Source organism: Equus przewalskii, chromosome 9, assembly GCF_037783145.1.
Source record: "Equus przewalskii isolate Varuska chromosome 9, EquPr2, whole genome shotgun sequence".
Classification (NCBI taxonomy): Eukaryota; Metazoa; Chordata; class Mammalia; order Perissodactyla; family Equidae; genus Equus; species Equus przewalskii.
In genome coordinates, this window is record NC_091839.1 from 31,019,597 (window position 1) to 31,036,635 (window position 17,039).

The window sequence follows — 17,039 nt, forward strand, 5'->3', positions numbered from 1 at the left end:
TTACTTTGTTGCAATGAAAAGAGGTAGTCTCCTTACTCTCCTTATAGTTTCCTAAAAAATGGTTATTATTGCCCACCATGGACAAAATATTAAACTATCGATCTGCCATAAAATCACATTTTCAAAGTGTGAGACAATAATAATGGCTTTTAATTTGGAAATGTAGTAAAAATAAGAATGGAGAAAAAGATTACAGTAAAACTGAAATTTGTGTTATGTTTATCCAATACTGATGATCTTTAAAGAGGCCATAAGATGCCAAGAAAAGGGTTAACCTACTGAACCTGAGTAATTTGATGTTATGTGCAGGTTGTGACAACTCACAAAGAAAAAAAGACAACTTATTTGTAAATAAGACTGCTTCAGAACTCAAAAACATGTCACCAGATCAGGGCAACTAAGTTAAGCACAACTTTTTCCCTTACTAAAACTGTGAATTTTTCAGAATTCAACTTTCACGTTTTCAAATTACCTCTGTATTTTAAAAAATTCTCCCTGAGAAAAAGGCATTTAACTTATGATATTCAATGTGCTTCAGAGTATTTAAAAAACGTTGGACATTTTAGACATGGACAGCTTATACGATAAACTTACAGAGCCAAAGGACCTGGTACAGCTGGTGTACTGAAACAGGTTTGTAAACGCAAAGTGAGGGGCCATTTTTGGAGAGCTGGAAACTAATTCCTACATGTCTAAAAACTTGCTGTTGCTAGTAAGTAAAATATGAAGTGTCTATACTGCAATGCTTTTTCAAGAGAATATTTAGTTTGATGTCATCACACTGGGCTCATACCAAAAAGCAGTATAATGCAGACTTGATGAAAGCAGAGTGCAAGTCAGAATAAAGTTTATGATTGACTATATTGAAGCTACCATTACATGAAAGAAAAGAAGGAATTTTTCAAAGGCTACAGGCAGTTAAGAGAAATAATATTGGAAGAAGAAAGAAAAATAGTAAAAATACCCCACTGTACCGTGGAATAAAAGAAACATGTCATTGTTATTTTTTATTAAATGTATAAAACACTTGTTTAATTTATTTATATTCTCCATTTAAAAACTCTTATATTTATGTATAATAAATTTTTTATCTTATTGAAATGGAGGGAGATAGTATCCTTAGACACGTGTCCACAAAATGGCTATTAGGCAATAATTTGGCCTATAAAACTTGAATATCCAACAGTAAAAAAAAGAGTTAAAATAAGTTGCTGAATCAAAGAACATAAACACCATAAAATATTGTTATATTTTTCTCATACACACTGCTTGCTTCATTAGTGTTACTATTAATTATTAATTGCTGCTGTTAACTAGTCTTATCACTGTTTTGATTAATCAATTGCATTTAAGTAACAGAAAAGTAAAAAAGATACAGGAAAATATGCAATTTCAAGTAAACACCTATTTGTCATAGTTTCATGTTAAAATGTATAATTACTTACTACATATCATATCGTTTTATTAGTTTTTGTTGTTGTTCTGGTATGGCTGTGTCCTGGGTTGGCTCTCTAAATAGCTGGTTATCCTACTCCTGTACCCGAAGAGGAGTTGCTGTCCATGGTATGGCATCCCCCGGCAGGAGGCTGACGTTGCTTGTTTCTTGGTTTGAGGGTTTTGAAGGGGGCAGGAAGGTTCTCTGTGGTCCAGGTTCAGCTTCAGTCTTAACAGGCCTCATGAGCCTGGGCCTTGGTGCTGGGTTTTTCTTCTTTTCTTCCTTAACATTCTTGCCACTTCTCTCCTTGGCAGAAAATGGTGCCCTTAGTCTGTGGTTCCTCTTGGCCAGGAGAGTTGTCCTTCTCACCCAGTGATAGAAAAATCTCTGCTTAGTATTGGAACAAGATCCTAGGCTTGTGTTGGTTTCTCACGAGATGATTAGATCACACTGTGTAATAAATGTTATTATGATATGCCACTGAGATTTGGGTGTTGCTTATTACAGAAGATAGCCTATCTTTTCTAACTTACCATTATTCATTATTTTTGTCTTTTTCAATTCCTCAAGTCAATACTTTATGATTTTATTTCACCAACACTAAATCTTTAGGGGGTGGATTTTGTTGTTTTCTTTAAATATTATGTTGTGTTTGCATAAAGATCAATCTGCATGCTAGTCTGACCTATATGTTTTGCTTATACCCAAATTCACTCCTGTGGAAAACTTGTCTCCAAGGAAGACCCTAATCTCCTAAACCCTGGATTTATGATTAATTGATATGATACATCAAACCCATTCTGATAATGAGGCTGGCACATTTCCTATGCCTGTATCTCATTCCACTTCCACCTTTAAGATCTCTAATTCTAACACTTCAGTTCTTGTTGGTCTCCCATCATGAAGACTTCAAAGCAAATTGTCTAGTTTATCAGATCCTCCACTGCTAGATTTTCATTTCAGTGTATCAGAAGCACCTAGGTGCTTGTTTAAAAATTCAGATTCATGGTTTATACTCCAATAAATTCTTGTTCAAGATGTTTTAAGGGGGGCCAAAGAATCTAAATTTTAAAAACCTCCCCACAGATCTGAGGCAGTGTTTAGTTCTCTTCAGTTTATTTCCTTGTCCTTGAACACTTGGCCCTGAATGAATTCCCCAAGAGCAGAACCAACCCACATGTGGAAGGTCTCCCAGATATTCATGGCCTATTCCTACCTTGGTCCTTTGTTGCCATATCCTGCCCAGACCTGAGAGATTTTCCTAATGTTATGGACCAAATGAGACACATCTTAATAAGATTGTATGCCAGAACCCCTATTCCTCCAACAGAATTTTCAATAATTTCACCTCATGTTGGACAATATAGGGGAGTCAGTCAAATTTACAAAATGAGAAGCTGTTCAAAGCAAATTTGAATGACTATGGCATATTATTAACTTGCTTTTAAGATTCTTTCTAGAATAATTTCCTCTATTGATGAGTTTGCCATTTGATCCTCTAGCACTGTTGGATTACAAATTATTTCCCTTGTCCCTTCAAAGTCATTCTGAAGATCCAGTGTTTCACTAGGTGTCAACTTTTCTTTATATTCTTCTAAATCCTTTCTAGTATTCATATATTTTCCTTAAGCAAGTGCATTATTTTAACACTTTTAAGTTCAGTTTGCATCTTTTTTACTGTATTACTTTTTAGCCCCCAACTCTGTTGTTTTCTTCTTGAGGTATTTTCTTAGCACTTAATTTGAGGTTGGTAGGCATCCTAAACAGCACTTTATCTGATGGTTAGTCACTTCTTCAGTGACATATCTCACCTGATAGAGAGAGCTGAAAAACATGCTTTCCTTTGATTTTATTTTTCAGTTGTAATGATATATTCCATTATTTATCATATAAAATGAGATGTATTAGCTCAGTCCTAGATTTTGTATCATCAAACTGAAAAACAAATTCAACAGTTTTTTCCCTCTGTTTCAAATGAATTAGTTTTTGTCAGTTGGCATAATGATAAAACTAAAGAAGTATATGCAAATGTTAATAGCTAGAATAATAAATATGCAATTAAATATAGCCTTTTGAGAAATAGAAAAAAATAATAGTTGTTTGTATTGCAAGATTTAGGGCTTAGTGTTCCAAAAAACAAAAGTGTTATTTAGATTTATTTTTGTTTTCTAAAAACTCAACTTAACATAGCTTTTATTGAGATTTTCAGATGATTGTTTATAAAAAAGAAGGAAATATTAAGAAGGAAGGTAAATTTTTCCAGTAGAACGACTACGTAAGTTTTTTGAAAGAATTGACGGTCAGTTCATTTTGCCCTCAAATCAATTATGATTCAATAGCAGGTTCAACTTCCCTCTCTTTTGGCTGTAGCCTGACTAAATTGGTTTTGTTAATTTGACAGAATGTAGTCAGAGCCTAAGCACTGAGTTTATTTGAGGCATCATAAAGGGATTCCTTTAGTATATTTAACATAAAATTCCACTGCAATAGTATACTTTTTATCCTCACATTATTTGGCATGCAATATTTTTATGTTAATACATAAAATGATGTAATCATAATTAAATACATCAACATTTTAATAATGAAAAGAAATGACATACTTAATCCCTAAAGTTATTTATAAATTTCAAATTTCAGGATTATATTTGAGAAACAGTTTTTGTCACTATTGCACTCTAAGCACTCCAGGTTCATTGAAAGTTATTTTAATAATAAAATGAGACTCATATAATTTGAGATCTTGGTAAAGGGAAATATTGGAATATTATAGAACCAGTTAACAACAGATATTACATACTAATTTGAAGGTACATAAATCATAGTTTCATCTTTATTTTTAATTATCCTGACAAATATATATGCATCTACCTCTACTCATTCATACTCAAATTCTTTCCATTCCTGAGATGCTTGTGCATCATCTTCCTTCTCTTCCCAGCCCTGACACCACCACAAGTTGCAAGTTGCCTTTTGCACATTATGTGAATACCCAGCCACATGTCCAAACTCTTTCTACTCACCTTCCTCCAAACAACTGACAGCTCAAATCAACCTCAGGAAATCTGACGTAGGAGAGATGATCATACAGAACTTATTCATAGGCTAGGGAGCTCATTTGGACAGATTTCCTGGAGTACAGGTGGAGTGTGAGCTTCAGATAGACATGTCTTTCTGGCTCCACGGATTCATTCCCCTGTGGGTGGGATGCAATTAGATATGGACCAAAATGGGACCCTTTATTGCAAGAGCCTAGATTAGCACCCCCAGTTGCCTGGGTGTAATACATATTTATATCTGTCTAATATATTGCAGTATGTGGAATATCACAAGGTGACCAATTTTAGAAAAGACAGAATTCTTGCCATATGATTGCTGTTCACTGCTGTTGATTGAATTTCTCTGAGAATTGCCATCTATGTAGATTTTTAACTAGAATCTTGAAAAACCTGATAGCTCTTACTTTTCCTTGTTTGGAAGTCTAGAAAACCTGATGCTCCAATTAATATTTTCCAGACTTAGCACATCAGAAACTAAATAAAAGTCTTAGAATATAAGACAGTCCCTTTAAATGATCTGAACCGATAAGGGATGGTCTATTTAGCACTCCTTGACTGTCTTGGCAGTATATGCAAAAATTTTGTACATTTTAATAAAGAGTTCTATCATAATTCTTTTAACAGGCTGTTCGTTGGAGACTTACACAGAAAAACAGATGTACACACTTTTTGTTCCATAGCATATCAGCCATTTTCTCAGAATTCTAATTTTAATTTCTTTTTTGTAGTAATATAATGACACAAAGTTATTCTTTAGCTGTTGACTATTAACACAGACATATGTAGTCAAACAGACTTGCATTCAAAGCTTGGCTCAACTTACCAGTTTTCAGATTTGGGACTAAGAATCAATTCCTTTATCTGAGAACAGGGACTAAAATATCTGGTTCTTATGATTGTTCATAGAATTAAATGAGAAAACTTATGCATATTTTCTACTATTTAATGAGCTCTCAATAAATGGTATTATTATCACCATCACCATGGTTATTATTACTGCTATTACTTTCAGAATTAGAGCATTACTGTTAGACCATTAATTGACACCTGTCATCACGATTGCTTGCATAATTTCTATGTGTAAAAACTGTTTAGTCAAGTCATCATTAATAAAATTGCCAAGAGCATACCTAATCCACAGTATGTCAATCCTGAACGCTCAAAGGCATGTTCTCCTCAAGGCATTGTCCTTTTGAGAAATGACATCACATCTGAATCAAATTTTGACATTCAACACTAAATCTCTTTACCAGGTCATACCAGAGTTCTGCTTCCTCTTTTGTCTCACATGCTCCTGACCAATTCCCCACATATCTCTTTCAGGTAAGTAGGGCTGGAGCCAAGGCGAGGGTGAGGCTCCCTGAGCAGTGCCAGTGCTCATAAAGGCATAATATGTCTATGAGTTTCACTATGGGAAGCTGAGGGGAGGAAGATGAGATGTTGTCTTATGGCAAAGCTGAAATTAAATTCCAGATAGACCCTATCACCAAGCTCTCAACTCAGTAGAAGCAGCCAATGAGAGAGAAGCCAGGCGTTAAGAGTGTAGGCCTTAAAACCAGGGACAGTAGGAGGTGGGAGCCAAAAAACTCCCCCAAGGGGCCAGCCCGGTGGCACAATATTCTGCTTTGGGGGCCCGGGGTTTGCTGGTTCAGATCCCGGGTGCAGACAGGGCACCACTTGGCAAGCCATGCTGTGGCAGGCATCCCACGTATAAGGTAGAGGAAGATAGGCACAGATGTTAGCTCAGGGCCAGTCATCCTCAGCAAAAAGAGGAGAATTGGAAGCAGATGTTAGCTGAGGGCTAATATTTCTCAAAAGAACAAACACAAAAAAATACCCTCCCTCAAAATAATTAGGTGATCAGTTCTCCTCATTGCTTTTACCTTCAACCTTTCAACTCTGGTCCTTTCTTTTGTGCTATACCTTAGGAAGTGCAAGATTTTCCTCTTTACTACCACCTCTGTGAAACCATTCTAAGCCACTACAGCCATGATCATAATAAACACTTCCTATGATCAATATTTCCTAATTTTCAATTCTACAATTTTCATGTTTATCTTAATATATATGAATGATTCATTAATAAATTCATTCAATTATCCCAAAAATGTTTATTGGTATATTGTTGAGCAAAAGAGATTTGGCACCAGCTCTTATGGAGCAAGAAACTCAATGAATAAATAAGCGAAAAGTAAATAAAATATTAGACACTCATGGATTGATGTGATAGAAAGACTTTGAAAACATTCATTTTAATTTGAATATCAGAGAAAGCATCTCTAAGAAATTGATTTGAGCTGATACTTGAATGAAGAGAAGGGCTCAGCCAAGGAAAGATAATCCCTAGCACAATCTAAAAAATAATTTAAAATGTTAAAAAAATCAATAAAGAAAAAAATACAATATTAAAAATATTCAATTATGCTAAAAGAAGACAGTAATAGAGGGACAAAAGAAAAGAAAATATGAGACAAATAAAAAAATAGCAATGTGTTGTATTTAAACATCTACATAAAAAATTACGTTATATATGAATGAATTAAAGACATCAATTAAAAGGCAGAGATTGCTATAATGTCATTTTAGCCTACATAAGTGGTTTGTAAGAAATGTGCTTTAAACATAAATAAAAAGACAAATTGAAACTAAAAGGATGAAAACATGTTTACATATATATCAGTACTTGCAAACACTAAAAATAAGAAAGCTGTTAAGGCCATATTAATATCAGAAAAAGTAGACTTCAAGGCAAAATGTATTAATAGAGAGAAAGAAGTACAGCTCATTATGATAAAGGGGTCATTTCCACAGAAAAATATAAAAAATGTACCTAATAAAAGAGTTTACAAATTCATGAATCAAAAACTGACAGGACTAATGAGTAAAATAGACAAATTCACAATCACAAATGGAGATTTTAATAATCTTCTCAGTAATTGATAGGCTATCTAGGAACAAATCAGTAAGGATATAGAAGATCTGAATAGCTCTACCAATCAAACTGATCACACTAATACTTACAAAATACTAAGGTCAACAACTGCAAAATACAAATTTTTTCAAGTGCATATGGGAAGTTCACCAAGACAGGCATATGCTTGGGTCCCTATAAATCTCAATAAATTTCAAAAGATTGAAGTTTTCTAAGGTATGTTATCTGACTACAATGAAACTGAATTAAAATTCAGTGCCAATAATATATCTAGAAAACTCCTAAATAATTTGGAATTAAACACACATTTCTGAATACTGTATGGGTCCAAGAAGAAATCACAGAGGAAATTAAAAACAATTTAAAGTAATAAAAAATCAGCATACTACAATTTTTAGAATGCAAAGTGGTGACTAAAGGGAAAAATATTACTTGAAATGCTATTAGAAAAAAAATGAATGTTTAAAAATAATTATCTAATTTTCCACCTTAACTTTGAAAAGAGGAATAAATTAACCTGAAAGTAATAGAAGAAAGAAAACAACAAATATAAGAACAAATGTAAATGAAACTAAAGAACATACAATATAAAAACTTAACAAAGTAAAAATTTGCTTCTTTGAACAATCTTAATTAAATGGATAAGTCCTCAGCAAGACTGAGCAAGCAAAAAAAAAGAGAGAAAACAAAAACTACCAATATCAGCTACAAAAGAGGGAAATAGTGTTACAAATCATTCAGATATTAAAAGAGTAGTAATGGATAATTATATGCAATTGATAAATTTCTTCAAAAAAGCAATTTAACAATGCTGAAGAAGAAATGGCATCTGACTAGTCCGATATCTTTTAAAGAAATTAAACTAATAAAAATGCCAAAAAGAAAACTCCAGGCCCACATAATTTTACATGTGAATGCTATCAAATAATTAAGGAGGGAATAATATCAATTTTATAGACAGTTTCACAAAATTAAAGGGAAAATACTTCTCATCTTGTGTTATGAGGTTAGCATAATCCAGATAAGAAAATCTGAGAAGTACACTATAAGAAAATACATTGCAGGCTAATAATCCTTATAAATATAGATACAAAATTCATCATAAAATATTAGAAATTTGAATTTAGCAATATGTAAAAAGCTTAATACATAATCACCAAATGGAATCCATCCCAAAAATGCAGGGTCAGATCAATATTTAAAAATCAATTCAGTTATTTAATCATATTAATTTAATTAGGGATAAAAATTGTATGATCAACCTAATAGATACAGAAAGTCATTTGACAATGTTTAAAATGTTAGAAGGAAAAAGTAAGGCTGTCTTTATTTGTATATGACATATGGTCTAGATTAACAAAAACCCAAGAAATCTATAAAAATCCATTGAATTATGATAAATAACAAAGTTGAGGAATGTAAGAGTAATATAAAAATAATTTCAATTTTATTTGCTTAAACAGACAATTGACAAACGAAATTTTTAAAAATTTCACTTAATAGTATTCAAAAAACCAAAAATACTTAGGAATGGATTTAATGAAAGAGTACAGGACCTCTAGACTGAAAACCACAAAGCATTGCTGAGAGACATTAAATGAATGGACGACAAGCACATGAAAACATGCTCAACCTCCTGTGCCATCAAGTAAATACGCAAATTAAAACTACAGCAAGATTCAATTTCACAATCACACACACGGCTAAAAGTAAAATTATTGACAATACTAAATGGTTACAGGCTGTGGAACAAATGTTAACTCTCATACATCATTATTATTGGTGTTAAATGGTACAGCCACTTTGGCCGTGTCTTATGGAGTTAAATATACGCCTAGTCTACTACCCAGAAATTTTATTTATAGCTATTAACCCTAGAGAAATAAAAACATATGTGTTCAAGAAGTTATATGCAAATGTTCAGAGCAGCTGTATTTAAACAGATAAAACCTGGAAACATCTCACATGTCCATCAACAGATGTATTGGAAAACAAATTATGGTATGTTCATGCAATGGGATGGTAATCAGAATAAAATGGAAAAATTGCCTGTACATATGAAAAATAAGTAAATTTGAAAAAAAAATTATATGCTGTATGAATCTATTTACATGAAGTTGTAGAACAACCCAAACTAACATCAGATCAATTTGTTTAGGAAACAGAGAGATGTTGTTAACTGCAAAGGGGTGTGACGGAGCTTTCCAGGATGGCCAAATACTCTATGTCTTGATTAGTGTGGTGGCTACACAGGGGTTTATTTGTCAAAACCCATCTAACTGTTCTTTTAAACTTTGTTAATTTTAGGATATGTATATTATACTTTAATTCAGTTGATTTCAAAATATTATTTTGAATGTGAAAGAGTATTTTGATAAAATGAGTTAATTTTTTTCTTCAGTGAATGAGAAAGAAACCAGAGGTGGAAGCATAAAAGAGATTATCAGCATAATTTTACAGTGAAAAATAAGATGAGCAATATTAAGATGTAATAATAGCTAAAAGGAGAGACTACCTTTATGAGAAAGATAAAATTGATTTCTCTTAGTCTATTCAATAAAGTGACATATTTTAAGAAGAAATGGCTATAAAAAGCAAGAATTTTGTATTTTAATATTTTCTGTAATTGTATCATTACTCCAAAGAAAACTGCTAATAAAAAGTTATTCCCCAAACTACTTAGAAACAATATAATGACACAAAAATTCGGCACATTCTATATTCCATCACAAGCATTAGAATTAGAATGCGTTGTGACTCTGAGCAGAGTACCACACAAAGCTGATTGAAATGACAAAGGATTAAGGGAGAGTCTTGTGGAGGTCAGGAGAGGTACCAACATGGATAAGAAAAATGCACAGCAGAGCAAAAGCCAAGCCCATAATTTTTCCTTTCTTTTCACAACAGTTTATTGTTTAGTTAGTTGGTCAACAAATTTCTACCAAGCCCCTCCTATCTGCTAGGCTTTAGGGTTTATTGACTAAAAAAAAATACTTGCCCTCAGAGAGCTAAAGTCTAGGATGAGACCAGGGAATATTTGTCCTTAGAACTAAGTGAGTTTGTTGTTAAGTAAAAGTGGAATATTAAGAGGGCCAGCCTGGTAGCATAGTGGTTAAGTTCAGCAGCCCCCAGGGAGAAGGAGTGGAGGAGGGTGCACAGCCTGGATCCTGGGTTCAAACCCAGCACTGCTCTTCAAGCCATGCTGTGGCAGTGTCCCACATAAAACAGAAGAAGATAGACACAGATGTCAGTTCAGCAACAATCTTCCTCAACAAAAAGAGGAAGATTGGCAACAGATGTTAGCTCAGGAACAATCTCCCTGCACACACACACACACAACGTGGATTATTAATAACTGTTTTTCACCTGGTTGTGAATGGCCTCACTCATCTTTTTCCTTTTTAATATATTCATTCACTTATTTGCATACTTATTAATGTAGCAAATATTTCCACATTTCTTTCATGTTAAAGTTTTGTGTTCAGAGCTTGTCATTCCAAGATGAAAAACCCGGATCCCTATTCACATGAAGATTCTCAGTGGGGTCAATTTGCCCAGAGGTCACTTTGGACAGTGTATGAAGACATTGTTGTTTCTTATAATTGGAGGTAGGGGTGAGGGATGCCAATGGCTTCAAGTGATAGAGGCCAGGGGTGCTGGAAACATTCTACAATGCACAGCACAGCCTCCCACAACAACTATCCAGTGTAAAATAAGAAGAGCGTCAAAGGTAAGAAGCCTAGCTCTATCTTGAAGAGCTCATTATCTGTGAAGAAAATAGATGAATATTAAATAATGTTAATACAATCTAGGACAATTATGAATAGAGGGGTTTAGGTTAATTTTTTAAGTTTTTATTTTTTATTGAGATATAATTGATACATGACACTGTGTAAACTACAAACATAACAGTATAAAGCTCCTTGAAAAAAACATAGGGGCAAAGCTTGATAACATGTATTTTGACAGTGATTTATTGGATCTGACACCATACACACAAGCAGCAAAAGAAAGAGTAGACAAGCGGGACTACATCAAACTAAAAAGTTTCTTCATGGCTAAGGAAATAACCAAGTTTGAAAAGACGGTCAGTCTTAGGAATTGGACAAAATATTTGTAAAATATACATCAATAAAATTTTAATATCCAAAATTTATAAGGAACTTATACATCTCAATAGCCAAAAAACCCCAAATAACCTGATAAAAATTAGGCAGAGGACTTGAATAGACATTTCTCCAAAGAACATATACAAATGGCCAACAGACACATGAATAGATGCTCAACATTACAATCCTCAGGGACATACAAATCAAAACCACAAAGAAGTATCACCTAACACTTTTTACAATGGCCATTGTCCAAAAAACAGGAAATAAGAAATGTTAGCAAGAATGTGGAGAAGTTGAAGCCTTAGTATTCTGCTGTTGGAAATGTAAATGGTGCAGTCACTATGGAAAACTATATGGAAATTTCTCAAAAAATTAATAACAGAACTATCGTATGATCCAGCAATCCTGCTTATGAGTATTATCTAAAAGAATTAAAAACAAGACTTTAAAGAGATATTTGCACTCCCATATTCACTACAGCATTATTCACCATAGCCAAGAAGCAGAAACATCCTAAATGTCCATCCACACATAAATGGATAAAGAAAATGTGGTATATACATACAGTGAAATATTATTCATCCTTAAAAAAGAAATCTGTCATATGCTACATTATGAATGAGCCTTGAGGATGTTATGGTAAGTGACATTAGCCAGTCACAGAAAGACACATTGCATGTTTCCACTTACATGAGGTAATTAAGCAGTCAACCTCATAGAAACAGAAAGTAGAGTGGTCATTGGCAGTGGCTTGGAGTGGGAGAAATAGATAATTGCTGTTTAATGAATATAGAATTTCAGTCATGCAAGATGAAAAATTCTAGAGATATGCTATACAACTTTGTGCTTACAATTAACATACTATACTGTACTCAAAAATTTGTCAAGGGAGTAAATCTCACATGTTTTTATCAGTAAAAATAATCAGAAATACTAAATAATTAAAATGAGATTATTTTTGAAATTCATTTGAATGACTTTTGAACTTGTATTAAATTTTTAGAATATTTTCAATAATAATACTTTTCTAAAAAAATAAGATTTATATTAATCTGACTTAAAGCAAAAATTTTAAACCTTTCTTAATTTGCTTATGAGAACTTTAAAAAATAGCATAAGCAGAACAGTTATTCTGGATACATATTCACATAATTTGATCAGTTACTTGGCCATATCTGGCTCCTCTTCCATGTTGCTGATATTTTTCTGAAGAAAACTCTATTTTTTTATCTGAAATGGTCAATTTTTTTTCATAAATTTGCCTGTAATTTTCATCAAAGTTTTATACACACACACACACACACACATTCTTTGCTGTTTGGTAGAACTGAACGTGTTGATATCTTTGATTCTACTCTGTAGATGAAAACATATTTTCTTTGAGAAAGATTAGCCCTGAGCTAACATCTACTGCAAATCCTCCTCTTTTTGCTGAGGAAGACTGGCCCTGAGCTCATGTCTGTGCCCATCTTCCTCTACTTTATGTATGGGACGCCTGCCACAGCATGGCTTGACAAGCAGGGCATACGTCCGCACCCGGGATTTGAACCAGCAAACCCTGGGCCGCCAAAGTGGAATGTGCAAACTTAACCACTGGGCCACAGGGCCAGCCCCTAGACTACAACATATTTGATTGAGAAAATATTCTCTTGGAGAAGAAACAGCCCAAGTGACGTCAGCATCATGGTGGAGTGAGCTTGCCCAGGACTCTCTCGTCTCCAACATACAACAAAAAGGAGCAACCATATTCCAACAAAAAATATGCTGTTAGCACAGGAATCCTCAGAGACCCACAGCAGCCAAATGATGGAGTACAGAGAGCCAGGAGCCCCCCTCAAGGAGCTGGAACAGGGTAAGAGAGAACTTTGCTCCCTCCCCTAAAGACTGGGATTGCTGCTGCAGGAGGCTCTGTGAGGGAAGGAGTGGGGGAGGGGTTGCACATCTGCAGGATCACCCAGGACTCCCTGGCATGATTACAGCCTCTAGGGAAGCCCTCTGATGGGGCAAAAGCTTTCACGTGGGGTGACATCATCAAGCCAAGACCCCAGGAGACCAGATAGTGAGAGCTGATTGGGAAACTCGGGTCTGTGTGCAAGAGAAAGTGCCCCCCTCAACCTGTGCTGTGCCACGCCATCTTGGCTGAAGGTGGAGGGCTCAGAATACACTGCTCTCAACCTCCATCTGGTGGTGATAGGCTGTACCTGCAACTGAATAATATCATTATGTGGAAAAATCATTCTTATAGCATCAAACTATTCATAAAATCTCCAGGCCAGAAGGAAAACAATAAATACACAGAATTATGTCCTGAGGACTTGTAAAAAACTAAACTAAATGACAAGGAATTCAGAATAGCTATTGTCAAAAAACTCAATGAAATAGAAGAAAAATAGAGAAACAATTCAATGAGTTCTGGAGTTACTTCACAAAAGAGATTGAAACTACATAGAAGAATCAATCAGAAATGCTAGAGATGAAAAATACAATGGATCAGATAAAACAAAATATGGATTCCCTGAATGCTCATGTGGACCCCAGAGAGGAGCAAATCAGCATAATCAAACATAGACATGTTGAATGGCTCCAGACAGAGAACTAAGACTAAAAAAGAAATGAAGAAAATCTCTGAGAAATAGCCAACTCAATGAGGAAATGCAACATAAGAATTATAGGTATCCAAGAAGGTGAAGAAAAGGAGAATGGAGCAGAAAGCGTGCTCAAAGAAATAATGGCAGAGAACTTTCCAAATCTAGGGAATGAGAGGGAAATATGTGTGGAGGAAGTTTTCAGATCTCCAAGATATGTCAATGTAAAAAGAAGTACTGCAAGGCATATAGTAGTAAAACTGGCAACAATGAATGACAAAGAACAAATACTCCAGGCAGCAATGCAGAAGAAAACAACCTACAAAGGAACCCCTGTCGGTCTTTCAGTGGATTTGTCTGCAGAAACCTTACAAGCTAGGAGAGATTGGAATGACATATTCAAAACTTTAAAAGATAAGAATCTTCAGCCAGGAACACTCTATCCAGCAAAAATATCCTTCAGATATGAGGGAGAAATTAAATCTTTCCCAGACAAACAAAAGCTAAGGGACTTTATAGCCATGAGATCCACCCCCTACAAGAAACCCTCAAGAAGGCCCTCACACTTGAAAACAGAAAAAAAGGGAGAAAGGGCGTCACAAAACACGGAGTAAGTAGACAAATAGAATCAGAATAGGATAGCAAATATTCAGCTACAGCATTAGGATAAAGGGAAGGGAAATACCAAAAACAAAGAAAATCTTGTCACTTTAACCACAAAGTCACAACACAAGTTGGAATAAGAGATGAAAATAATAACTTAGGAAGGGAGGAGGAAAGGGACTGAATCAGTTTAGGTTAAGGAAATGAGAGGCCACCAGAAAATGGACTATGTTATGCATGAGATTCTGAATACAAACTTCAGGGTAGCCACTAAACTAACAAACAGAACAGAGACACAAAAAGTAAATAAGGAAAAAACTAAGAAACGCAGCACAAGAATCTACAGAAGTCAATGGGTAGACCAAAACACACAGGATGAGAGACAAAGAATATGCAGGAAAACCAGAAAACAAGTGACAGAATGACAGCATTAAGCCCTCATACATCAATAACCACCCTCAATGTAAATGGCTTGAACTCTCCAGTAAAAAGACACAGAGTGGCAAGATGGATTAAAGAACAAGATCCAACAATTTGTTGCCTCCAGGAAACACACCTCAGCTCCAAGGACAAATACAGCCTCAGAGTGAATGGGTGGAAGATGATACTCCAAGCTAATGGCAAACAAAAGAAAGCAGGTGTCACAATATTTGTATCACACAAACTAGTTTTCAAGATAAGGCATGTAAAGAGAGACATAGAGGGTCAGTATATACTGATCAAAGGGACACTTCATCAAGAAGAAATAATGCTTATAAATATCTATTCACCCAACACAGGAGCACCAAAGTTCATAAAGCAACTATTAACAAACCTAAAAGAAGATATCAAAAATAACACAATAATAGTAGGGGACCTCAACACCCCACTCACATCATTCGAAAGATCATCCAGACAGAAAATCAACAAGGAACAGTGGAGTTAAATGAAAAGCTAAAACAGTTGGACTTAATAGACACATATAGAACACTCCATCCAAAAACAGCAGAATACACATTCTTCTCAAGTGCACATGGAACATTCTCAAGGATAGACCATATGTTGGGAAACAAGGCAAGCCTCTATAAATATAAAAAATTGAAATAATAGCAAGCATCTTCTCTGATCATAATGCTATAAAGCTAGAAATTAATTACAAGAAAAAAGCTGAGAAAGGGACAAAGATGTGGAGACTAAACAATATGCTATTGAAGAAGCAATGGATCATTGAAGAAATTAAAGAAGAAATCAAAAATTATCTGCAGACAAATGAAAACGATAACATACCTTACCAACTCATATGGGATACAGCAAAAGCTGTATTAAGAGGGAAATTCATCGCAATACAGGCACACCTTAACAAATAAGAAAAATCCCAAATAAGCAATCCCAAATTACACCTGACTGAATTAGAGAAAGAAGAACAAACAAAGCCCAAAGTCAGCAGAAAGAGAGAAATAATAAAAATCAGAGCAGAAGTAAATGCTATTGAAAGAAAAAAGACAGTATAAAGGATCAATGAAACAAAGAGCTGGTTCTTTGAGAAGATAAATAAAATTGACAAACCCCTAGCCAGACTTACAAAGAAAAAAAGAGAGAAGCTCCAATAAACAAAATCAGAAAGGAAAGAGGAGAAATAACAACAGACTCCACAGAAATACAATGGATTATAAGAGAATACTACGAAAAACTATATGCCAACAAAATGGATAACCTAGAGGAAATGGATAAATTCTTAGACTCTTACAGTCTCCCAAAGATAAGTCAAGAAGCAGAAAATCTGAGCAGACCAATCACAAGGAAAGAGATTGAAACAGCAATCAAAAGTATCCCAAAGAATAAAACCCCAGTACCAGACAGATTTCCTAGGGAATTCTACCAAATTTTCAGAGAGGATTTAATACCTATCCTTTTCAAGCTATTCCAAAAAATTAGGGAGGATGGAACACTTCCTAACACATTCTATGAGGCCAACATCATGCTGATCCCAAAGCCTGACAAGGACAGGACAAAAAAGAACTACAGGCCAATATTGCTGATGAACATAAATGCAAAAATTCTCAACAAAATTTTGGCAACCTGAATTCAGCAATACATCAAAAGGATCATACATCATGATCAAGTGGGATTCATACCAGAGACACATGGAAGGTTTAACATCCACAAATCAATCAATGTGATATGCCACATCAACAAATTGAAGGATAAAAGCCACATGATCATCTCAATTGATGAAGAGAAAGCATTTGACAAGATCCAACAGCCATTTATGATACAAACTCTTAAGAAAATGGGGATAGAAGGAAATTACCTCAACATAATAAAGGACGTATA

At 34.6% G+C, this 17,039-nt stretch overlaps 1 long non-coding RNA gene across 2 annotated transcripts in view; it reads right to left on the bottom strand.

Annotated features, from left to right (window-relative positions):
- LOC139073610 (uncharacterized) overlaps window positions 1-17,039 on the bottom strand; it is a 53,062-nt gene that overhangs the window by 12,846 nt on the left and 23,177 nt on the right. Inside the window, exons 2-3 of one of the 2 annotated variants that reach the window (XR_011522522.1) lie at window positions 4,459-4,631; window positions 1,446-1,885 (exon numbers count right to left, since the gene is read on the bottom strand). This is a non-coding gene — a long non-coding RNA (uncharacterized lncRNA). The remainder of the gene's footprint in view (window positions 1-1,445; window positions 1,886-4,458; window positions 4,632-17,039) is intronic. The other variant, XR_011522521.1, reaches the window with a different exon arrangement.